The sequence below is a fragment of the Protopterus annectens genome, chromosome 11.part0 (assembly GCF_019279795.1).
Source record: "Protopterus annectens isolate FY-2018-M chromosome 11.part0, PAN1.0, whole genome shotgun sequence".
Classification (NCBI taxonomy): domain Eukaryota; kingdom Metazoa; phylum Chordata; order Ceratodontiformes; family Protopteridae; genus Protopterus; species Protopterus annectens.
Genome location: NC_056745.1, coordinates 815,803,851 through 815,829,729, shown reverse-complemented (window position 1 = coordinate 815,829,729; position 25,879 = coordinate 815,803,851). Strand labels below are relative to the sequence as shown.

Sequence of the window (25,879 nt, the reverse complement as noted above, 5' to 3'; positions counted from 1 at the left end):
ATACTGTTGTCCTATAAAGGCAATCTAGATGTCATTTTCCTGGAATAACTACTTAATAAATTACTGACATCACAGAGATCACATGGATGGATATTTAAAATAATACATTTTTATGTTCAATTATTATCAGTTTTAATATTCTTTGCTATTTATTCAATAGTTTTAACTATAGCAAAGTGAAACTGTTTTCTTATTTTAAAAAATTATATCCATGCACGCACATGCTTTAACATTAACTGAATCTTGCATGCCATACTGTGAAATATCCAATAGCCAGTCATCTCTGTAATCTTTAATCAAAACTGTATATAAAGATTTGCAGTACTACAAATGATGGGGAGAAGTACCATAAGTGTTTGTGTAATCAAATAAAGACCTACATTTTCTTCAGATATCTGCTGAGACACAAGGGGTGAAGAAGGAAGTGAAATGAAAAATCTTTATAAAGTAAGATTTTTTTAGACAATATGCAGTAATAAACAAAGTAACCATAATATAATAAGCAACTGAAATTTGTCATTTGGGGAACTCTCACAAAGAAGACTCAAGATGAAAAAAATCAGACCTGTAGATATACATCATAGTACTAGTATGACAACTTTTTTTTAAAAAACACACAGTTAAATATCCAAAGAAATGTAATAAAAGGAGAAATGGTAAATGCAGTAAAATAAATGTCAGTTGTAGTTACTATGGAAAGCATTCATTATGATAATTGTAACATTAGTGTCAGTAATTACATGTAAATCAATGCAAAATTTCAGTAGTTTCGTGAGGACTGGATAACTATTTATATCAGGCAATAAAAAAGTGCATTATCTGTATGAAAAGAATTAGTGGATAGCAAAAGAAAAAAAAGAAGCAATCAGAATTAAAGTTAATAGACAATAAAAAGTGATAAGGCCAATGTACTGAAAATATTCGTGCTTGAAAGACTGAGCAATAAAACTGTAAAATACATAGAAATTAAAGATATGAGCATGAATGCAAAATTGCTATGTGAAGAAGCAATGGATAAAAGGAATAGACAATCCTAAGATTAGAAGATAATACAAAACATGTGCATGAAAATATAAATGAGGGAAGAGTTGAGTTAGATGCAAGTGATGCAAGGAAATATAATGAAGCAGAGCATAGGTAAATGGCACAAATTTGGTGGCAGTTTTACCCCCAAATTAAAACAATTCTAACACTGGATGAGGTAATACAACTTTGATTATGCTGGAAGAGACAAAAATGAAAAGTATAGAAGTTAACAGAGATGGGTAACAAATGGGGGTAAGGAGAGGGCAATGTTGGATATGAAATAAACAAAAACAAACAAAAAAGCATTTTAATCATGACTATATATACCACATGAAGAATTTTATACCATCCAGATGCTGAGGCACTACTAACATTGTATGCACTTTGACTGGGAAAGACATTTGAATCTTCTGATAAGTATGGTCTAGATTAGAAGAAATACACCTATTTAGAACCCTTGTGGAAAGACAGAACTATCAAGATACAAGGAAAGACAAACATGCCTTAAGTTATATTCACCATCTTGTCAATGGAAAGTAGATGATCTTAGTCTAGCTTTGAGCAATATATTTGTTCTGCATCTAAGAACATGTATGTGATTGACAGTTGATGGTACACAAGCCATAAATTGGTCACCAGATTAAATCTGAGAGCAGAAATCTAACCAGAAAGCACAACTGAGTGGACTAATTAGATGATAATCTCAGACAGGAATACTTTACCAAGTTAAATAAGAGCTATAACACCATGAGGCAATTACAAAAAGGGTATACGTATGACAATTACATAAATATTATTGCAGATTGTGATTTTGACCTCTAGTGCTAGATTCATCAGATATGCCTATTGTTATTATTTTCCAAATTTATTTTACAAATGTAACTATATTTTTTACAGGTTGAGAGCCAAATACAAATCTTCTGATTTTAAATCAAACACTGGTCTTGTATGGGGTCTTGTCACTGCATTTTCTGAGGTACACTCTGGAGAGTTCAAAGTTTCTGTTAAAGAGGATACCTTGCCAGGCCAATTAAATTTCCAGCCTTATGGTAAGTCTTTTAAGGATGCTGTACATATTCATGATAATCCCTATTTTATTGCTATACATAAAACAATTGTTTTTGAGAAATATTTAGAATTCTAGTTTGATCATTATTGTTGTGCAAAGTTTCTGAAATGCCAAATGGAACATTAATTCATTGATTGTCTTATTTCATTCCTATTTACAGCTAAGTATTTTTCAGAGCTATTTTATAAATTAAATAGTATGAGTTTGCAAACATATCAGAAAGTTTCTGCTTAATAGTTATGCAAATGAATCTGAAAGCCTGATTTTAACTGCCTTCTTAATTTTAACGAAGATACTTCATTACACACTGGATGTGACATTCTCTTTCTGTTCTTTTTTATCTATGCCTTACTTTCTCTCTCTCTCTCTCTCTATATATATATATATATATATATATATATATAATACACAACACACAGATGCAGTTCACTTTGTCTACACTTTGTAACAAAGTCAAAGTGAACTGTGATGTTATTTGACCAAATGTTTATTTTACTGGCAGCTCATTTTCTTGACACAGGTCCATGGATTGGTGTCACGGTGGGAATGTTTGTGTGAGTGTTTGCACATCAGGGTTAGAGTAACGGCTAAGTAAGAGGATAGTTTTAGTGATATGTATGTGTTTCATGTCTGGTAAATGTGTTGTTCTGTCTGGTATAGTTGTACTGTAAGGGAAAGGGCTTTTTGGACAGTAAGGTAGAGGGCTAAATGTTAGGGGTAGGGATAGGATTAGGATTAGCACACGAGTAAGATGGTTTACTCCTAACTTTCTCAAACACCATTTCATTTACTGCATGAACAATGAAATACTGCTTCTTATTCTTATGCATGCATACTTCTCATACTGTCTGATTAGTAAAGTTTACTTTTTAGAGTCAAATTGTGATAGGTGTCACCCTGCTAAGTGAGTCCAGCAAAGCTTGCAGCTTACTGCTGCATATTAGAAAATTAATCATGACTAAAGTATTAGTGGTCCAAGAGAAAGCAGACTCAAATAGACAAATAGATAGACAGAAAAAAAAGGTCATTGTTCCCCTCTACTCATCACTCATTTGACCCATTATAGAGTACATCGCCCTTTTTGGTATGTACCTCACAAGACATCTACAACAACTGGAAAGGCCACAGAAATACCTCACAATGAGGATTACTGGCCTCAAACAGATGCCCTATGCAGACCGTCTCAAAAAACTCCAGCTTTACTCTGTCGCATATCGCCTACTCAGAGGCAATCTCTGCCTAATATACAAAGCTATGTCAAACCCAGAGCTGTTGGACATGCTCCACTTAAAGTAATCCAAATCCCTTTGAGCTACACACTCTAGGGACCTAACCCTTGTCACCACAATAAACAGAACATGCTGGAGGGATAGATTCCTGTCCCAGAGACTTCCCATACTCTGAAACAGACTACCTACCTATGTCAAACAGAGCTCCTCATTAGCACTCTTCAAGAAAAATCTTGATGATCGGATGGGAAATAGGAAATTCACCCCAGGGATCACTTCTGTGGCTCTGCTCGACAGGGGCAACAGGAAAATAATTTTCTTGGGTGGCGAAAGCCAGGGTACCTTTTTGGCTAGGCTTATAAATGCCCTAGGGCTAATAGCCTAATACCTACCTATGAACCTATGAACCTAAATCATCATTTTCTATAGATTCAACATTAAGATTAGCCTGCTTGTCATAAATTATAGCATTCACAGGTTTAACATACTTTTTGTTTCTAGTGCAACATTTAGATATGTTACCCCTTTCCCCACTTAAACTAGGATATTTCTGCATGTGTGATCTTCTTATAGTCACATTTTAACATGAATTTTAAAACAGTTTTAGGCTGTTCATGTTTAAACAAGATTTTATTGTGCTGCAGTCATTCAGCTAATAACACAAACATTTGTAGAGAGGGTTAATATAAAATACCAAGTTCCTCATCGAAGCAAGCAAAGCTCATTTGACATTATCAATAACTTGTATTTTTGAAATTTTACGTTTAGTATCTTGATCCACATAAGCTAGCAATAATATGAGACTGTTTCAAACTGCATAGTTTTGACCTTGCCATTTTATTCACAGAAAATGTCCAGTTATGAAATCTTTGAGCCTCTGTCTCCAGTATGACACCTGCTTATGCTAAGGAGGCGTTTCTGAATTTATCATAGTGGTGAAACTCAGTCCCTTCCATGTCCATAAATGCTTTCTTGTATATTTACTCTGATTTTAGCACTACTACTACTGGATGTAGTGTTGAGTTACAACTAAGTATACTTTTAAATATTCTTCCACATTTTGTCACATAAGTGATGACACTGTTTTTGGTGCATGATCTAGTCTAGTGACAAAAGAAGTGCACCAATTATTTGCCCACATTTTATGGCAATATGGAGTTTTAAGCAAAGCAGGCAGATTATAAAGGGGGTATTCATAGTCTGGGAGCTCAGGGCTACATAGTGGTTATTTGCAAAAAGCACCATTACATGTATACACAAATAAGCTAATCACAAAGTATTAGCTCTGAATAAGAAAAAGCAAACGTGTTTTGAAAAAAAGGCCACTTAGTGCAAAAGCATAAAGTACCAAAAGTAAAATGTTAAGTACATATAAAGTACGACATGCAAGTCATTGGCTTTGTATTGCTGCACATGTATTCAGATCTTGTGCATGGATACAGATATGCACTGGCATGCTTGAAAAACTTAAAGCAAACCATGGTCTGTGCAGTTTTTATTATTCATATTTTTTAAAAAAGCGGGTTTCATATGTTTAATCTAGGGGTATCCTTATTTGGACACTTTGATGGTTTCATTAAAGAGTGGAAATGAGGGATAGGAAAGACTGAAAAGGGGGGACACAGCAAAGAAAGAGACACAGAAGGAACACATCAAAAAGGCTGTGGAGAAATATGAGATGAGGAGCACTATGTTTTTGTTATGGGACAGACGTCTCTATTTTTTTTCATTTTTTTCAGTTTTGTTTTATATAATAGCTTGGTTTGGGAGGGAAGTAGGTTCGGGGATATAGGGGAAAGATAAGAGAAGAAGGACTGAAGAAGTGCCAGCAGGAGTCCCAATTCACAGAGCCTCAAATCTGTTCACTACCAGATGCTGCTGCAGTGTAGGACCTCGATGTTGAGGGAGTAGGGACCTGTGGTGATGCAGTGGTCAGCATCAGCTGGGACAGCATGTACTGAACATGCTGATATGTGTCTTTCACTGGTTGAATCCATCTATCCACATCCAGCTGCAGAGCATCTGCAAATATGTCCCAAAGCCCATATTCAGGTAAGCTTGTCAGACTGTCATGCTCTGGGGTGCCTGCAGAGCTGGTGCCACCACTTCAACCCTGCGAGGACATCCTCAGATGGGCAGAGGGTGAGTGCTCCTTACCTTGGGAGGTATAAATACACAAAGATGTAGTTATAAGTGTAGTCATGCAGATGTATATCTGCAATATACAGAGAGATGTATGCAGATTATTATTTAATTCATACATATATTACATTTGTGTTTAAACAGACAATTATGTTATCACATAATTATTGTATATGTTTGTATACAGATGCAGTTCTGTGTACATATATGTTTATGCTTTCTTTTGCCTTATTATAACAACATTACAGGTATATTTGGCATGTACACATATTCATTATGCAAATACCTTCAATTATGCATAATATGTATATATTTAGACTGTGTTAATATGACCCACAAAAAATAACAGTAATGATTTAATACTTACTATAGAACTTAAGCATTCTCGCCCATGCCTGGTCAGCCATCTCAGACAGTTGATGGGACCTATGCTTTTGTAGGTCATTGTATCTGTGATGGCAATGTTGGTGGAGCAAGTGATCCCTGTCATGAATTACAGATGCCTACCCATCTCCTGCCAGATGTATATTTTGTTCTATTTGGACCTTCTTGGGCATGCATCAATCTTTTCCAGATACAACTCCCAAACAGATAGACCATAATTTTGGCCTTCTTATCTGACCAGCTTGGAGAACGGCCTCATTCCTTCACTGGTTCTGCCATCATTAGAACTGCCAGAATCACAATGAAGAAAGTATGAGCAGGGCTGTGGTTCACAGGTTTAGAACTATTCCTTCTGGGGTGTGACACTACCTTAACCAAATCTGGCTAACTACCAGGGGTATTAGAGCAGGTACGGTTATTATAGGCAAATTTGGTTTAACTAAAAATGCTGTATCACATTTCATGTTTTTTTAAAGCAATATATTCATATTTCATTTATATGGTGCATAAAAAAACAATATGCAATAATTCTTTTTGTTTTGTATTGATTATAATTGCTACTGATCTTGAGCATTTCTTTAGCTTTCTTTTTTGAATTACAGCTAAAATCATTTATTTCTGCATTGTAGCAGGAGTAATATATAGTATACATATACACATATATGTATGTTTTGTAAAGGGGAGAGTGCATAAATACATATTCCTATGTATGTGTGATTACCAGCCTTTATTAAGTATTGAGTGGTTTATGGTGAGAAGGTGTGTCAGATGATATTAGATGGGCAAAGATTACACTTCATGGTTGCACAGACTGTAATACGTATGATTCTATTTTGTTTTTTCTAAATATGTTCTGATTTGAGCATATCTGAGTCTATCTACACATTCCTGTGGCATGCTGGGGACTGCTGAGGATTCCTATGCACTTTGCTACTCTTCGCAGCACGTTCATGTGACACCGAGGCTATGTTCATGAGCTTCTGAAAGTGACTTACATGTATAAGTGGCCATACATGTTTCCATATTATTGCAGTTCATGAAGATAAATGTAAAAAGGTCTAATCTGCATACAGAATGTGTAAATGGACCTGAATTTTTACAAAATAGTTAAACACTGCCTTATTAATTTGTGATTACTCGAGTTAGGTGATATCTCATGGAACTGCGACTTCTTAAAGTAAGGAAAAAATAATAAAAATATTAAAATAAAAATATTAAAAAGTAATATGAAATACTTCAAAATGATGTGAAATCGGTGAGTTATCTTGAAGAAATGTTTATTTTTATTTCTATGATGGGCTTATTGCTATGGCTTTAGTGATATGTAAAGCTGTCATTTGTAAGTGTAAAATCATTACAGCAGCAGTGGGAAATGATGATCACTAATAAAATTATTAACTTTGGTGTCAAAGAGTGATTGTGCATACATATGTGTTTTAATTGTGAAATTCTGAAGTAGTAAGGTTCTGTTGTTGGCTGAACAGATGTCTGTCCTTACCTGAAGATTTCTGAGTGTCACTGAAGAATGAAGAATGAAAAATGAAAGTATTCTGAATAAATGAAAATGTTAGGTTCTGAGGGAAGGATGATTAAAAAAGTGATTGAAGTATTGTTGTGAATGATGATGTAGATATTAATATAGCACGACTTTACTTTGTTAGAGTGAGATCTTGCATGTATATTTAACTATGGGGTTTGTGTTAACTTTTGTTTTTTATAGGAAGATGTAAGGCACATATGGTCATTGTAGTATTCTTTGATAATTACATCAAAAGCTTTTTGTGTCTGTCTGTGGCCTTTTTTCATGTATAGTAATGATACAAAACAAGGGGTCAAGGCAGAAAAAGGACAGCTTCAGCCATGAGAAAAATCACATTCTCATGGCAGCCCTTAGGACACATGGGAAAAGTCTGTTTGGTAAGGTGGGGCCCAAACAAGCAAAGAGGACAAAAGCCTGGAATTAACTTGTCCTACACATCAGTGGGTGGCAGAAATTGCTCATTAATACTTGCACAAGAAGAGTGCAAATTGATATGGTAGGGTGTGCTACAAGCAAAACGAGGCAGAATGCAATTGCCTGTGCCATGAGTTGGGGGGCTCCAACAAGAATCCCATTAATGCCATATGAGGAGTACCTCCTCTCCATCCATGAGGATGGCTATGACTCAGAAAATGATGGCACTGTAATAATCAGAGGTGGTGTGGACTCTGGCCGTTACCAATATCTGCAGCAGCAGCAACACTCATCTGCTAAGGAAGGTTTGTTTAATAACAGTGACACACACTTGACCTTGACCTACTGTGATTTAAGTGTGACATTTCTTTTACAAACACATGGCTATGTTTAACTGAAAAGGGAATAATTTATTTAAAAAAAAAATGTGTGTGCGCTTAGGACACTTTTCAACATTATGCACTTCATTCCTGTAATGGTACTGCTTACGATGTATTGTCACACACTATGACTTATCTTTAAGTGCCAGTCTACATAGCCCATAAAGTGCAGATTATCATTTTTGCCCAATTGGTAATCATTTTTGTTACAGCATTAACTTTAAAAAGGAGTTATTCAATTTTCACTGCACTGATGCCACTGAAAGTTAAAGATGATATTTAACCTCGGTGACATCAGCTCAGTGAAAATATGAAGTGCGTCCATAGGCCTTAATGATTCTGCAAAGGCATATAAACACATTGTTTAAAGTCTATGGAAGAGCCCTTAGTTAACATCACTGAAGGGAATTTTAATTTTAGGCCATAGACTGAATAAAAAGTTAACAAAGATTTTTATTAAAAAAGGAGACCAAATAAATACAAAGAAATTAGGGTGAAATGCATTGTGGCAGGTAACTTATTGTCTGCTGTGTGCACTCTTAAAGTGAGAAAATACACTTTAAAACATCAGTAACTGTGGAAAAAATTGATATGACTTAAACAGACGGCAGTCATTAACACCAATGCTCTATGCATTACCATTGTTACAGCAGACAGTTAACTACAACTCTTAAGTAATAATACAAAAGTTTTCATAGAAGCACATTAATGAGAATATTACAGACTAAAATGAGAACCCTGCTATTTAAACAAACACTGCTGCTACTTCACCCTCACCACTGCACAAATATTTATAGTTTTTCATCTCTGAAGTCACAGATTATTGCATTTGACAAAATAAAATAATGTGATGTCCAGTACCTCAACAGACAGCATAATCTTAAAAAAAATATGTAAAATAAAAATAATATATATATTTTCATTCATATTCAAGGTATGAACTCATGTTAAATACGAATTGAAAGTATTTACTAATTATACTACTTGAGGACATTCAGAATGTGCATACCTGGTGAAGCAACTCAATAGAATGTATTATGCAAAACAGTTAATTCTGATTATTCTTTATATAACGCCGAGAGCACTCAGGCATGGCTTTTTTAAACATTAATATGAGAAATTTCTCTGAAAAAAAATTATTTTAAGATGAGAGAGAATGTCAGATGAACAGTAACACCAAACCATGTGAAACTTCGTATAGCCCATAGATATCACTACATGCATCAGTTATACTCGGTGTGTTTTTTACAAGAAAGGAAGCACTAACCTGAACGTCATGGTCCATAGCTCTGAAGTAGATTCTCCCTCTTTACCTGTGCAGCCATATGCCATGCATAAGCCTTCTGCATGGAATCTCTTACATCTGCCTCAGGCTGACCATCACTTATCACAGGAGGACCTGCACTGGGAACTACACTAACAGTGTGGGTCACTTCAACCCAGGCTAGGTCATGATAGGTTCCAAAGCATCTCTACAGATCTGGAGTCTGTGTACAAAATGGCTCTTGGCCTTAACACAGTTAAACAAGAACTATTGAACTATTGAACTATGATCATGCTGTGCAGCATGCAATCTGCAGTAAACATTCTGCATGCAGTAGCTGGGTCAAACTGAAGGGCAGTCCCATACTCATACAGGCACCTGAAATGACTCTTCAGGAAGCCAAAGACCCTCTCAATGACAATGCAGGTCTGTGATAGGGCTGTGTTGCTGGTGTCTTCTGTAACTCCACTTGGATTTCTCACAGGTGTCATGAGCCATGACTCCAGTGGATATCCAGCATTAACTGAAAGACAAAAAAAGAGAGAGAGAGAAAGAGAAAGGGGGGAGACAAAACAAATGAAAAGTGATTTAGAATTCAGCAATTATTTTATTATGAATAACTACTTAAATTCAATAGAAAAAAAGAGAAAATATATTTTCCTCTCACTAACAACATGACCACTGGGCATCTTACTGTGTGGGAAGAGACAGTAGAGTGAGCTAGGGTGCCAGATATGGGAATCATGTGTACTGCACTGGCAGTTGGTGAAAGTGTAGCCCTTTCTATTGTGGTACTCCTCCCCCGTAAATCAAATGGGGTACCTCAGGAAAATGAGCCACCCCATAAAAGGCATGCATAGACCAGGCTCAGTCCTGTGGTGACACTGGGAAAAAAGATGTTCTGATCCACATGTTCCATGAGTACATAAAGGAACTACTGCAGTATCTTCAAGGTAGAAGCCTTTGAGATCAACAACATGTCTCCAGTCTGTCTCTGGAATGTCCCAGTGGCATATATAGTGAGGGGATATGCATATCTTAGTGTCCTCAGGGATAAGCAGTCCATACATTCCTCCATTACCCTTGTGGGGATCATATATACTCACCAGGGCCCTAATAATATTCATGCCCACTCTAAAGGAGTCCCCTTGCCCACCTTAGTAATGAGTGATCACCCTAACCCTGCCCATTTCCCCAACCCTAACCCTACACCTTAACTTAATGAAAACCCTCTTGTAATACTGCCACTATTCAGACAAACTAGTATTCTGGGTAGTTTAGAGTGAAGATCACAGCAGGAAATAATTTTCCTTGCTCGATCTTCTATGTGTTTGATATTTAGAGCCTTTTTGTATAGAGGAGTGTGTGTGTGTGTGTGTGTGTGTGTGTGTGTGTGTGTTTGTATAAAACTGCAAGAAAGTCCCAGACAAGCTACAGTCTTCACTGTGTAAAACCTGAAACCTCCTGTAGTGGCTCAAGTGGAAACTGATAAGATATATGCAAAGAACCCTTTAAAACATACCAGTGCTACACCTTCCTGGCTTCTGAATACCCATGACTTTTTAATTTTTACTTTGTAAGCCTTTATGGGTACATTCAGGCTAATACAGCCAAACTTCACTAGCTGCAGACATGCATTTTTCAGTCTTCTTTTTTTTTTTTTTTATTACCTTATCTAAATACCATAAGTGGATTGTTTGGCTATACTTTAGAAATACAGAGCTTAAAATCGGCTCTTCCACTACAGTAGATTTAGAGAAGTACATAGGGAAGTTTTTACTGAATGGTTTCTCTGTGTGACCTATAGATATGTTTGTGCATGTGTGTGGTTGTGTGGGTGTGTGCGTATTTGTGCAAAAATATATTTCATATGTAGATGTCCTACTACATGGCCCTGAGCAGTACAGGGTACACCAGGTTCATTTCTGTGCCTCAAAGTATCCTGTTCTGACTTGCCCTTATACCTCCATGGTTAATGTTCATGGCTGCCCAGTTGTGTGCATCTGCATTAAAATGAATATATAAATGATATGCAGTTGCAGATTTATCTGTAAGTCATCCTTGTTTCCCAGCAGATCATTTTCAGAGTTTCCCAAAGGAAAGACTTGCATTTTGTTATATGTTTTCCCCTTCCCTTCATTGAACTACAGGGATTTTTTAACATTTCATGAGTATGTCTATAGATCTCCAGATTAGAAAAGAAGACCTTCTCAGAATGTCATATACCATGTGGGTGCAGAGGCTATTATACTCTCCATGCTCAGAATGTCATGCATCATGGATGTGCAGAGACTATCATATTTTCCAATCTCAGAATGTCATGCACCATGTGCATGCAGAGGCTATCGTACTCTCCATGCTCAGAATGCCATGCACCATGTGTGTGCAGATGCTATCATACTTTCCACTCTGAATGTCATGCACCATGTGGGTGCAGAAGCTATAATACTCTCCACCCTATAACTTCACATGTTATGCTGCTGTAATAGCAGTGGCACATTTTGACGCAGCTGTATTCAGTGTTGCTCCTTTGTTTTCACCCTGTGCCCAGGTGCCACTTCATATGATGCCTTACAGGTCAGATAGGCTGCCATGTACTGCACCTTCCTTTGCAGTACCCCAGACATGAATTGGTGATCCCAGCTTGTGATATTTGATATCCCTTTGTAATAAGTGCCATGCTGGGCTTAATTCTATACATTGCACATGTTGTTCAGAAGTGTAGTGAGCATAAACTGTCAGCAGCACAACTATAACTCTGAACCAACTGGATACTGCCTCCATGGAATGGACAGCCTCTGACTGTAGTACACCAAACAGACCAAGCAGCCTGGGACTTTTTGTAGTATATTGCACTCTGGCCCATTCTGCATTCAGCTGAATGACTATATTTATATTTGCAATGCAATAACAGGTATTTTCTGCATGGTATCATTAAGAAGAAAGTGTTCATGGTCATATTTATTGTTTATAGTGAATGTTGTTAGCAGAAAGACATACTAGAAATGAATGCTTCTGACAGATAATATTCTATGAGAATACTGTGTCTATAGTTTAGCACTCATGTTTTCTCATTTCAGAAAAGACTTTGGAAGCTCATTCTTCCTTTGCACACACATAGATGAGAGCAGCGCAGCAGCTTGGTGTTAATATGGGGTGGTTCACAGCTGTGCAGACAATACATTGCCTTTGGATACCCCTACTCTTCACACAGCTGCTAATTACTGCTTCATTATGTGCTATTCATCTATGAATGTCACTTATATGGAAAGTTTCCCAAAGATGTGCTCTAGGTGTAAGTGGCTTACTCTTTTGTAAGGCCTTTCTAAATCAGGTTTGCACTAGAGTTGATATATACCAAGAGGAAGTCTTTTGGAATCAGGTAAATGTAACTCTCGAGTAAGGCATTTGCACCGAGAGCTAGTATGTTGGAATTGAGCCTGTAGTCTTAAATATCAAATATTAAAGGTTTAACTGCTCCCACATTGATGGATAATATGTGTGCACTCATTGGTTCATATCTGAAATTACATTGACTTTACAGTGAGGAATTTTGTATTTAACAAAAAAGAAAACTTGACCTGTTAAGACAAACTATTTTAGTTCTCATCCTTTATTTTAGATTATGCCCAACGTGAAACTATTCAAGCCACTACAAACATATAAGGACACTTAATTTATGCTGACTGTTTTCATATGTTTATGAAACATACAAAATGAATGTTCAAAATGCAATGTCTGTTTAAATATCATGAGGAAAATGGCATTGCTGTTTGCATCCTTCCTGTTTCAAAACTAGATTGTGACATCAAATCATTTTGAATTATGACAGCTAAAAATAGAGTCTAACACTTTTAAGTCAGTAACTGATATTATGCTCTGTACCATCCTTTCTTTAACAACCTATGCAACTAATTTCATTATACTCAGGTAACAAAATCCTTAGAAATAGCTACATATTACTATTATTATTATTATATCCTACAAATAAACACTATTTATGATAGTGCTACAGTATATTAGAAAAATATAATAAATATTTTTCAAGCTATATTATTCAGAGCTCAGGAGACTTCTTTTAGCATACTGCCCCTTTTATGATAATTCAGTGTTTGCTAATCATAGTTAATGTTTCATCTTTGCTAGCTGGCTGCCTTGTTGAAGACTTCATTTCTGAAATTCATTACCATGTTGGTCAATACTCCCCAGATGAAGTGTATGTCCTGAATGTCTGTGGCACTGGCGAATATTTGCAAAAGTAAGTTTATTTTTCTATTAAAATCAGTTGTGTTTCTTTCTACCATAAAAGAGAAACTTTTATTTAGAAACAGATTAATTAATTGAGACAGAAAACATAATCTTTCTAATTCATTATGTGGACTTGGAAGAGCAAATACCATTATTTTCCTGTTTAATGTGGTGTAGCATTAATGTGCAATGTAGCACAATGTAGTTTTAAAGCAGACTGGATTCTATACCAATGCTAACTGTAATTAAGAAAATAAATGGTCTTACTTTATGTTATCAATAGTTAACATGACTGAACAATTAAATGCCCCTTCTCTGATTCCAGTTTTTCATGGCATTGTGAGGGCAGTCATTACTTGATATTGTGAGGAAAAGATCCTTAACCGGGAATGGTGAAATTCAGAAAAGACAGAATATTTCATTCTTTGATTGCTTTAGTTTTGTATTACATGCAAGGATAATAGCAAAATGAGTGCATTATATTTGAGGCATGCTACGTTACTGAATTTCTATTATAAGCAATTTCAGAGTGAGAGTCTGTCTACGATAATGTTTTACGTATTGTCTGCCTGACCTGCAAGCATTTTTGGCCTAAATTCAGTCCATCTTTGGAATGTGGCATCTGACTTCAACACTGAAGTGGAATGACCAAAATGGTGTCAAATGAAATTATAGTCACATAACCTTCAGGACTTTCTGATATTTTTCTCTTGAGATCTTAGGGACTGAACTGACATATTTCCATGCACTCATCTGCCTCTATTCAACTTAATACTCCTCACAGATATACAATCAGGATGTTCTCATATTTACCCATACATAAAAGATACAAATAATGCAAATGGAGAAGAAAGACCAACAGTATTTTTTTTGTGTGTGTGTATAAAACTGCATTCATGGATTCTGTCTGCCTGCCTGCTCACATGTACCATTTTGGATATCTAAAAAGCTCCAAGTAATATTTTAATGCTGTGAGCGATAAAATTGAGTATTATTTAATTTATCTGTTTAGAACTGAGTCCCCATCTGGTTAAAATGGGGTATAACTTAATACCTATACTAAACGTAAGGGCACTAAAGCATTGAATGAGTTCTGTTTACCTTTAAGAACATTTACTGTTTACTTATCTGTATTTTATTTTTTTTAATAATGTAATCTTTTGCTTGATTTCTTTAAGTTACCTCAGTTATTGTTTGCTTGTTGCACAAATTAGATTCTCAGGCTTAAAAGTTGCCTGGTTGGAGCTACTATTTGTTGACTTTATCATAAACCATATCACTGATATGTGCAACGATATTGTCAAATTTGAAGGGCAGGATGGTTACCAAAACAACCTAAAGAAACTAGGGCAGGATCTCCTAACCCTAGAACAAACATTGATAGATAAGAAAATGAGTAAATACCACTGAGATCTCACTGACTATGAGGGTGGGCATCTGTTCTCAACCAATAAACATGTCAGATTTGATTCTTCTAACAGGAAGGTAACAAAAAGGAAAAGACACTGGTGCATCCTTAAAAAATCCAATACATCTAGTTGCGATGAATCAGGGGAAGAATCCTCTATGACTTTGGAGTCCAATACACAACACACCTCTGACTCACCAGTTTCCAAAAGGAGGAATTCTTCCACCCCTTAGGGTCAAGTGTAAACCGGGGGGGGGGGCACAGGGGTGGACAGCATAGTAGATCTGTTGAGGCTGATTGTACAGAAATAAATAATGTGTTAAATGTATCAACGACTGAATTGTCTCCTACACATATAAAAATACTGAATAAAGGTCTCCGCTTTAAACCTGGTTTCTTTGTTCCTGAAGACACATTTGCTAAAGATGTCTCTGATTTTTGTAGATTACTGAATTTGAAATTATTTTTTCAGACAACAGCTGACTCAGAACCTAACTCCAGATTCAGGTATCACAAATCAAACTTCATCCCACCCATGCATCCCAATGTGCCTATGTTTTACAACTCTATTCTCAAAGATCTACACTTTAACTTTAGGGATATTTGGGCTAAACACAATAATGTGTCCCATAAGGAGATGGACATGATTCGAGAATTGGCAGATAACAAGGAATTGGTAATATTGTCAGCAGACAAAGGTGGAGTTATTGTGGTTCAAGATTGGGCTCTATACAACTCTGAAGCCATGAGACAATTGTCAGACAATAGGCATTATACACATAAGGTAATAGACCCTACACCCGGTTTTAAGAGGCAAATAGATGAGTTTTTGCAATCAGCCAGGGAGGAAGGAATCATAACAGATGATATTTTGTATTATCTCATTGTATCTGACCCTTGCAGTCAATATATATATTTTTTACCCAAAATCCACAAAAATCTAACCCACCTGGCCGACCTATTGTCTCAGGCAGAGCCTCAATCTCAGAACCACTATCCCAGTTCCTAACATTGCATCTTAAACCTTTGCTTAAATGTGTTAGAGCTAGAATTCAGGACACTACAGAGTTTCTTTGGATTATATCAGACATGCAGTTAGAAACAGGGTGGTATTTGTGTACTTTGGATGTTTCTGCATTATATACCAACATCTCCCATTGGGCAGGTTTAGATGCCTTAGAATATTGGTTAATCAAGTCTGAATTATATCCACCAGGTTTCAATACATTATTGCTCTGTTTGGCTGAGCATGTATTAACCAAAAATGTTATATACTATGGGAACAACTGTTATTTACAGACTAAAGACACTGCAATGGGGGCCTTGTTTGTTCCGATCTATGCCGATCTCTTCATGGCTTACATCGAGGAACATATCATTTATGATAGAGCCCATAATATATACATGGATGCGATCAACATATGGAGGAGATATCTGAATGATTGCTGGTTGGTATGGAGGTCTGACATTATATACCTCAAGGAGTTTGTCACATATTTGAATGAGAACAAATTGGGCATTCAGTTTACAATTACATTTGACATTGACCAAATCACTTTTTTGGATGTATTAGTAACTAGAAATGCAGACCATACATTGACAACTGAGGTCTATCAGAAATACCCAGAATACAACTCCTTGCTCTATGACTCCAGCTTTCATCCCCCCATATATGCAGAAACATCCCAGAGTCACAATTCTTATGCCTGAAGAGGATTTGTTCTGATGCTGAGACCTATCATACATGTGAGTTTGAGTTGGTTAATAGGTTCAGTGACCAAGGATACAAGAAAGGGGACATCGCTCAAGGCAGACGTTGTCCTGCAAATCAAGATAGGGATACCCTACTCCAGTATAGGGACAAAAAACAAAGTCATAAATCCCAAATCAGATTGGTGACCACCTATGGGAGAAACACAGATGTCCTCATTAACAGTGTCCTCAGACATTGGACCATCCTACTGGCTGACTCCAAGCTTAGCACCTTGTTAGAGGATACATGTCACTTTTCCTACAGAAGAGGGAAGAATATTGGCTCATTTTTGAGCCACTATAAACAAGTGAACAGATCTGACAACAGCCCTAAACAAATAACTTTGGAAGGGGGGCCCTTGCAGGGATGCTTCCCATGCGGACACTGTACCCATTGTAAGAACATGTCTAAGACGAAAGAATTTACTAGTAAAAATATTGGACAGGTATTTTCTATAAAGTTTTTTGCCAATTGCCAGTCTGAATGGGTGATTTACATGGCTTCTTGCAACTGTTCAGCCTTCTATGTGGGACAAACATCCAGGTGTGTCAAATTCAGAATATCAGAACACTTCAGTGATATCAGAACTGGTAAATTAACAAGTGTGTGTTATAAACATACACAAAAACACCCCAAAGCCACATTTAGATTTACATTACTTGATAGGATACAAGCAAAACAGTAATAACAAATCAGGATGGCATCCGTTATTAAACAATATGGAGAAAAAATGGATTATTAAATTGGGTGCCCTGTTTCCCCCAGGTTTGAATGAATATCTTTAATGAAGGATGAAATTTACACCTATAGACTTCAAGTGGTGCTACACTATATATATTTGCATGTATGCTTAATTAATTTAATGCACTGAAGAAGGCTTGACAGCCGAAACCGGTTTGCTTTATTTTTAGCTTTATGTCGTCCAACTAATAAATTACTTTTTGCCTGTCACTGTTTGCTGGCTCTACAAGTTTTTTGAAATGCGATTGGTTTTTGGAGCTGTGCAGCTACCGTACATGCAGGGGCCTGCTCTCCTTTATCATAAATGCATAAGAATAATATGAGTGATGAAAAACTGCCTACCCACTGAGAAAGGATTGTTCATACTTTAATTTTTTTTACTATCAAATTTCAAAATATATTTTCTTATGTTTTGTTTTCAGCTTTGTCATTTTTAGTGACTTGAGTTTGATTATTACTGATGTTGTACAGTACACTGTAATGAGATGCCATAGAGGTAGCAGCAACAATTTTTAGCTCCGTTACCAAACATAATGATGACTATGTTTGAGTGGCTCCCTAAGTTTTTGCCTGAGCTGAAACATGTGAGCTAAATAAAAGCAAATCAGAGATGAATCACAGGTTCACATGTTTTTACATTTTCATCAGAGTATTCTTTCTACCCCACTATATTTGCTAATGATGATGAATGATGGTGACGACATTATAGTAATTGGCTAGGTCTGTTCCTTAATAACAGGAACTATCTACTCCCTGAAAATGAAAACACTATTCAAAAACTGTTTTGGAATTCATTACAGTTTTCTAAATGATGCCAAAGCTTTCTTTTATTCTAGAATGAGAGTATGTTTATTCAGAATGTTGCAGTGTTATTTTTGTTCCATTGCTTCAACTGAGGCCATATACTAGTGCAATTCCAAAAATAAATGCTGTAAAGGTCAAATTGCCATATAGCATGTTTCCCTGCCTTTATAACACACCATGTGGTGACTCGCTCTATTGTTTGTAATTCTGACCTGGAAGAAGTTGTGCTCCAATCCATATGTCTTAAGGAAAAATTGTAGAATAGTTTTAATAGTACAAAACCATCAGCTAATTTCACCAGCAAAATATGTTGTAAGGTTAATATTATTGTCAACAATTTAAATATAATAAAAAAATCAAAAAAAAAAATCAGTGCTAATCTCATAAGGATATAGATTATATCCAGTGCCATGGTGTATAATGTTTCCTTATTTGATTATTAAAGTCAATTTTACTTTATTTTCCAAAATATAAGTTAAAGTAATGGATCTGCAATTGTCTACGTTGCCTACATAATCACTTTTCAGAGTGGGCAAAATGTTAATAATTTTTCACCCTTTGAGAATAAATCTATACGGCAAGTTTACCTAATGTAAATATCTTGAAACTGGGTTAATGCTGTATTTCATCTAATGAAGGAAATAATTATTTATTGAGCTAGACCAACCACTGAGGCTCTATTAATTATGTTTAAAAGTAATATGCATTCATTAGACATTGTTTGACAGTCACCACTGATGCAACAAATTGTTAAATAAGAATCACTACAGACAAGAAATAATGCGCAGGGAGAAACAACAACAAAACTATCAACAAGTTTGCTGGTGTCAGTAATGATAGTTTCCTTGTCTTGCAGATATATATTACTAGGATAACCTATAGAATAGCTTCTTGCATGCTTAAAAAAATATCATTTTGTCTAGAATGTGCTTGGTCAGTTTGAATCCCTATGTTTACTTGGAATTTCTAAACCTCATATCTAAATTTGTTGTAAACTGCAAGATATCATTTTAATGACAATTTTGGGATATTTTCCAAACATTAATCAAAATATGTCCTCTTTCATGTAATGAGCTAAACAAGATGTTTGTTCTACCAAGGACATTTCTTCAAGTACAAAAATAAAATAATTATTACTGATAGAAATTTATTTCTGGACTATGTTATTATTTTATTTTACTAAAGCAAATTTATCTATCTTAAACATCCATATGTAACCTTTTAGTATTCAATGACAATTTATAATGTGTCCCATTATTTGTATAATAATCCACTGCATAACACATTTGTGAGGGGTTATAACTAATTGTGAACTCATCATCTATCTTACTATCCACATGCATGCTCAAGAGTGCTCAGAGGGGTCTAATGTGGGCAATGAATGCATAATCTTAATCATAGCATCTAGGTTAATGAATACTACCTTGAGAATGATGCCTTACCAGTGGCAAAATGAATACATTGTACAAAGTCAAGTTCATTTATGAGGTCCAGTCATTGTGTATATGATCCATGGTCTGAGTTATAGATATTGGAGGGTATTCAGATTATCTGTCACAATACATAAGCAAATTGATACAAAACAAAACAATTCAGTAAAAATATGAAAGTTCAGTTTATAGTTGTAGATAGTGAAGTACTTCTTAAAAAGTCAGCAACTTTAATACACTGTCAACTTAAGGGGTGGATGAAATGATTTCTGAATTAATACTATTTACCTTTAATGATGGATGTAACTTTTGATTAGTAATGACAGACCTAATGTCAATGTATCTATTGTATCTTGCAATACTAACATGCTGGGAATGATGATTCAACCACATTTCTCTTAATATGTCAATATCTATGTTTTCCTCAAATGTCATGTTGTATATAACTGTCCTTGTAATTTAAACTGTTTGTGTTGCAAAGCATAGGGATTTATTGCACTTCTTTCTCCTCTAGTAAATTGATTAGTGGAATATCTACAAATGCTGGACTTGTTTAGTATCTAAGATTATATTAACCATATAGCTAAGATTAAATTTATCCATAATAAAGGTTATGGTCATACATTTTTTCCACATGCAGGGCTGTTCATAATTATCTACAAAATTTCTATTCCTTATTTTGCTATGTAGAAGATTGGGACTTTTTAATTTAGGATTTGAAAGAACCCTGCTGAGATATCAGCACTTGTAATGCTGAGTGTCAACACAATGAAAAAAGGCCAAACGTAGGAGAAGAGTAAATATTGAACATCTATCTTCTTCTTTAAACTTCTTTTTTTTTTGCCAGAGGGCTTGTCTTCTTGCACCTCAGATGTGTGTGTGTGAGTGTGTTGGGGCGGGGGGGGGCAAGCCTCCCACACACTCAGATCTTATATATACCAACTCTGAGATATCCATGCCTTGGAGAAAAGGGAATGCTCAGGAAAATGACAATCTCAGTATATGTAAGTCATTCTCAGCATTACGAAACTCACTAAAGTGAGTGACATCATTTAAATGGTTAACATTTGAAAGTCTTGGAGTGGGATTAATGGCAGAAAATATAATTCTAATACCCTGGTTATTACAAAACATCATATGTTTTAAAATATCTTTTATCATATTTTCTGTGGGAGTAATCCTTACATTGCCAAGGCCCAGAAATGCTACAATCTCTTAGTAAGATTGGGCATTCTGATTTAATCCAAGAACGTCACCCCGGCATCAGAAATTTTGCAACCACTCAAACATCTGACTATAACAGTGTGTTTGTTTATCCTAGGAAACATATTTCCCAAGCCCAGTGACATGAACTCAGTAATTATCAATAGCTTCTCTTTGGTTCCTTTTTGACTATCAAGCTACTCCTGGGGTGGGCATTTAATTCTGAAGAATTACTCCTATTTGTGATATGCATTGTATTTTGCAGACCAAAGGACTGTTGTGGTTTCTTTGAACTACTTGAATTAATGACTAAGTCCTCCCTTTTCAGTTTACATCTGCATTTCTGCCTTTGCATGAAATAAACTTGAGAATCCAATGGTAGTCCTTAGCCTATAAATGATGGGGCGGCACTGGCATCACTATCTTCACAAACCCATTAATTAACTAACAACTTGTTCAATATTCCTCGCACCCTACAACACTAAACTGACACACAGATACATGTGCACTTGCACACACAAACACACACACACACACACACACACACACACACACACACACACACACACACACACACACACACATACATGCTCACATTTTTATGAAAATTTCATTAACCTGAAAATATTGAGCTGTTTCTATAATAAAGATATCATGAAGTAATATTTATTTCTTGATATTTGTTTACCGGGGTAGTGCACTGATTAACATTGACCAATTTCAAGCTTAGCCCAGGGGAAATATAAAATATTTCACAAACAAAAAATCCATAAATGTTAGCAATAACAGAGTAGTTCACACTAATTAAACAGAAAAAAAATGTATATAGTGAACAAGCACAGTGTAATGTACAATCAAGCAGAATGTAATGCCCAATATATACATTAGTTTCTAAAGTGTGTCATCCTTCATTATATCTTGAGAGATAACAGACTTGGAAAGGAAATAGGTCAAGTGATATGCCCTGTGATGGAACAGAAGCATTTAGCTTGGATGAGGATGTGCTTTCTGAGTTGTACTCTGAGTTTGATGTAAGTGCTGATTTCCTTTGCAATTTTTATTGATTTCCTTTACAGTCTTTATAAAAACTGAAAGCTAACTGTACCAGGGCCACTTATCTTTGGTGGCTACTTCTCTGATATCAAGGCCAACATCAAAGGCCTGTGGCTGACTATGTTGATGATTGGGAACAGCGCTATCACAGACATCCCAACTGACCATCATATTCTCCAGGAGGGACTAACATGCACTAACAAATGGTGCTCAGACCATAGCTTCAAACTAAATGGCAAGAAATGCACCACTGCATCCTTTGGTAGGTACAAAAACCCATGTTCCTATCACATCGATAACGCCCCCTCCTAAAAATTGACTTGGTCATTAGGGATCGGGCACGTTCATTAACAAAGAACTATCCTTTTACCACTATGGATTTATGTAGACAGACTGATCACCAAGGTTATATCTTCTACACCTAGGGAAGTCATTATCCTACTCTACTCCTCCGATATCAGGCCTGTTGTAGAGTATAATTCTCCCTTTGGTATGTACTTATTTAAGCACATGACCCAACTCAAGAGACCACAATCTTTTCTTATTAAAGGTAATCAAGAGCATGTCTGTCTTGAGCTACCCTGTCTTAAAGTGATCTCACTCTTTTCTGTGTCCTCTTGACCTCTCAAGGGGGTCTTCTGCCTAGTTTACAGAACCTCAAATGATCCTGTCCTATGCAGCCTCCATCACATCTACAAAAGTAATAAAACCACAACACCCCCTCAAGAGGTCTGAACTTCCATTGCAATATAAATAGGACTTGCTGGTGTGATAAGTATCTAGCACATACACTACCAGTTTTATATAATATACATCCACTGGATGTAAAGCACAATAGTTCCCTGAACCCAAGCACAGCCTGGATGACTGGATGGACAATACTACATTCAGCCCCAGTCTGACCCCATAAGACCTCATGCAAAGGGGACATAACTAGATGCAAACTAACTCATCTTGTTGGGGGTCTGGTATTAATTTAATGTCTTGGTAAATTTGGTGTGTGTTTATGTACATATGCTGCAAATAGCCCACTGGATCATCCGCTCAGTAGTAAACTAGGAACAATTAGCTTCAACTATAGGCTCAGTAAACTCTTTAAGTCACACTAACTCGCTCCAGGGGAAGGCATCTGGTGTATTCGTAATAATATTACCATATTTATAAAATAATATAAGTACTTTTAATACAAACAAAATGATAATACTGAAATGTATAAAACAATGTAAGTACTTTTACCACAAAGTGATAATACTGAAGCAAAACAAGTTTTCTGGATTAAATATTTCAATAAGTTTTTTATTGTTTTTTTGAGAGTGTCTGACCTTGTATGTTTCTCTCAGTGATCACACTAATCATAAGTGACTTTGCATTGTCATGTTAATGTGAGATGTGTTGTCACTGCTTAAGCACTGTTCTGACAGGTACAGACTCACAAATGGAGAACAACAACAATGCACTAAAGAGGCTCCATTTGCTTTCTCTAAACAACGCAAACCTCAATTCCTCAGTTTTCCTGATCCCTAAAAGGTTTGACAGGTAACCAGAAGACCCTATATGAACACACCTGAGTCATTAAAATGACTCCACAGCTGTCTTACTATACTTCACAAAGTGTTTACAGAAATCAAATCTAATCACAAGTTTCATTTTCCATGCAAGAAGTGGTAAAAATAATCCATCCACCCATCCATCCATCCATTTTTTAAGTTTAAGGCCATTGAAGTTACATCCAAAGGGATGCAACTAGGAGATATCACCAACAATACTGAAAGGAATGAAACCAAATGGATCATAAATTTGAAAGCAGACAAGCCTCCTCGTTTAAACACCATAGTTCCTCTGAGACCCATTCTAAAGCATAGGAGAACAGCCACTGGTTGATGTGAAGGTGTGTTTTCTTTTAAGTGCTTAGATTGGCAAGTTTTCTGATTGGAGCTCAAGGATGATACCTGGCTATAATTGACTTGTGATACTCTGACTGACGATTGGTTTATGCAAATGTACTTCTCTTCAGGCTTGTTGTTGGCAGTTTTCCGATTGGTTCTTTGGCAGAACAAGCTGAAGCCAATTGGTTGTGTATATCTTTTAAAAGCATCTTGTTTCTGTTTCCCTTTGTGATCTGAAGAAGGTATTTCCGAAAGTGCTTATCATTTGAAAGAGATTTTATTTTTGTCTTGCCACGTTTTATGTCTCAAGTTTTCAGTAAAAGATTTGTGTTCATCTTTTTTGTTGGATTTTAACAAGTTTGCCATTTGTCTGTGGTGGTGTCACTGCTTTTCCCTTTGGATTTTTTTCTTTGTAACAGTGCACCTTCAGCAGTTACAGGTTTATTTTGTGATTGCTACCGTTAAATGAATGGTTGATTAATGAAGAACATTCAGCACATAATGTGCACAATATAGTACAAGGTGGAGATGTTATTAGAACATTACTTAATCAATTTGACAATAAGCTTCTAAACTTAAGAAACTACAATTGGATAATGTTTATCTTATGCACTGTATAAGAAGTAAAGTAGTGTCAAAAGGCTTACGGGTATGACGCTATCCTGCTGGATTGATAAACAATTCTGCCTTACATAATGAACTGATAATAATGTTTGACTGACATAGTTTGAATTTCTAGAACTGCTCATAAAATATAATCAGAGGGAACTTGATGCACTGCTTGATGAATGTAACAAGCTTGAAGTTAAATTGCAAGCAAATAATGAGTATGAGAGATATAAATATGAACATCACCGTATATACACAAGTATAGAGACATGTCAATTGAATTAAAGCAAAGGAAGTTAAATAATTTGATCATGATAAAAAGCAATTTTATAGTGGTTAAGCGTATCCCAAACCACCAAGGGTTGCCTATGCCACAGAAAGTTGCACAGATATTAATAATGAGGAACAGCAAGCAGGATAATCATTTCAAAGTAATAATCACAACTTGATTTGCAAAGGGAGAATTTGATTGTTAATGACCAAAATTATCCTCCTTTAAGAAGATCAGAAAGGATTCATAACAGGAACAATAATAACAAGTCTAATTGGTCTAACAACCAAAATTTTTACACTCCATCCAGCAGGAATCAAAGAAGCAGGGGGGTGGTTACCAGGGGCAAGCCAGGTTCAGAGGTTACAATCGGTAACCATGAATATTGAACATAATGAAAGTAATGTCATCATAGGGAGCATTTTTTGGAGAATAATTATATGACTGATGTTTTTCATAATATTATTAGCAATAATGATGAGTGTTCAGTCATTGGCAAAGCAGATGATGGTATATACACTATTTGCTGTAATAATGATGGCTTAAATGTACAGGTACAAGGCAACAATATTTTTAATGAGGAGTCTAATATAATATTTAATACAGCCCAAGACTTCAAGGTGTATAATTTTACTGATACTATTACTGATAAAACATGGTTCACAAACATCAAACTTATTCTTAACCCCAAAAAAGCTAAACTAATTATTTTTAGCCCAGGTCATGCCCCCCCAACAACAGTATCACCATTCACTCCAAAGATAATGTTCAAATCACTCCAACCTCACACACTAAACTGTTAGGTGTAGAAATAGACAATAACCTCAAATTTGATATCCATATAGCACAAACCATTAAGAAAGTTAATAAAAAGCTAAGACTTCTCTATAGGAACAAACAGTTTATCACAAAACAAAACAAAGCTACTATTGCAAGAACTCATCTCTTATCAATCCTTCTTTGTGCTTCTCCCATTCTTGCTAATCTACACCAGAGTGATCTGAATAAAATGGAATCTTGTTATA

General features: G+C 35.8%; 1 long non-coding RNA gene across 1 annotated transcript in view; it reads left to right on the top strand.

Annotated features, from left to right (window-relative positions):
* The window catches only part of LOC122814842, a 106,288-nt gene that overhangs the window by 66,789 nt on the left and 13,620 nt on the right, over nucleotides 1–25,879 (top strand). The window contains exons 2-3 of the long non-coding RNA XR_006366909.1: nucleotides 1,924–2,075; nucleotides 13,595–13,706. This is a non-coding gene — a long non-coding RNA (uncharacterized LOC122814842). The remainder of the gene's footprint in view (nucleotides 1–1,923; nucleotides 2,076–13,594; nucleotides 13,707–25,879) is intronic.